Below are 1,528 nucleotides of genomic sequence, written 5' to 3' on the forward strand. Positions count from 1 at the left end.
AAGCGCCCGCCAAATCCCGTGATTACGCCCGCTGATAGGCGCGTAATTTCGTCGAGAATACGCCCTATGTGGGTCGGCGTTAACGGAATTCCTGCTCGAGTACCGACTCGTGTCACCGAACTTCACTGAACATAATGGTACATTCCCTTTCCTTAACTTTTCCCTCTGAAATGTGCTTTTCTGTTGTTGTTGTTGTTTTTGTAAAAAGTTGCACAGCCACGTGATTTTTGCTAACTTTCTCCTCCTCTATATTTTTCTTCCTTACCAGTCCAGTTTCCGTTTTGAGCAGTTTCGTTTGTTTACTATATTAAACATATACGTTACGCTGTGGCAAAATATTGATTGGGTAGTACTTTGACAACATAAAAACTCTCGTGGCAAAAAATTTAACCAATTGGGGAAGAAAGGGTGGCGGCGGAAGGGGTTAGTGTCTCTTTAAAAGGGCCATGAAACTAATTTTGGGTTGGGATGAATGATTTTAAATTCGGACTTTACTAATCGCATATGGTTTAGTTGGCAAAAAAAAAAGTGAAAGCCGTTTACAACTCCCTGAAACACCGAATTAGAGCGCAGCTCTTGAGGAGGAGGAGGGAAGGGTACTGGGGGGGGGGGGGGTCAAGTGACCTGGGGGGGTCGCGTGGCCTGACGATGCCGATGATGTCATCAGTGACGTCACTGATGACATCATCAGTGACGATGACGATGCGGACTCCGATGACGTCATCAGCGATGATGACGATGACGATGCGGATGTCAGTGACGTCATCAGTGACGTCACTGATGACGTCATCCGTGATGATGACGATGACGATGCGGATGTCGTTGACGTCATCAGTGACGTCACTGATGACGTCATCAGTGATGATGACGATGACGATGCGGATGCCGGTAAGGTCATCAGTGACGTCACTGATGACGTCATCAGTTATGATGACGATGACGATGCGGATGTCGGTGACGTCATCAGTGACGATGACGTCAGCGGGGAGGTCACGTGACCTCGGCGGGGTGGGGGTGTCACGTGACTTCGGGGGGGGTCATGTGACCCCGGTGGGGGGTCACGTGACCTCGGGGGTCACGTGACTTTGGGTGTCACATGACCTTGGGGGTCGCGTGACCCTGGGGGAGGGGTCACGTGACCTCTGGGGGTCACGTGACCTTGGGGTGACCTTGGGGGTCACGTGACCTTAGGATGACCTTGGGGGTCGCGTAACCTTGGGGTGACCTTGGTTACGCCGACGCCGACGCCGCTCAAGCCGGGAACGGGCCCCTAAGAGCCGCGCTCTAAAAAGGTAGTACAACGTTTAAACACCAAAACATTCCTAAAGGGTCTCTGTACCAGGCAATAGGTTGTCTTAGGCCCGCTTCAGACGGGGCAACTTTTCTAGCAATTTCGGGGTTCCTGGTGGGTTGTTCTATAGCTTTCCCTAGATCGACACGAATCGCTGCGATCTGGTCCGGCTAAAAAGGGATGAGCAACTCGGACAACTCGGAGATGTTTGAAGCGGCAGCAGCCAATCGGGAATGT

The sequence above is a fragment of the Ixodes scapularis genome, unplaced genomic scaffold, assembly GCF_016920785.2.
Source record: "Ixodes scapularis isolate PalLabHiFi unplaced genomic scaffold, ASM1692078v2 PGA_scaffold8__174_contigs__length_109621045, whole genome shotgun sequence".
NCBI lineage: Eukaryota > Metazoa > Arthropoda > Arachnida > Ixodida > Ixodidae > Ixodes > Ixodes scapularis.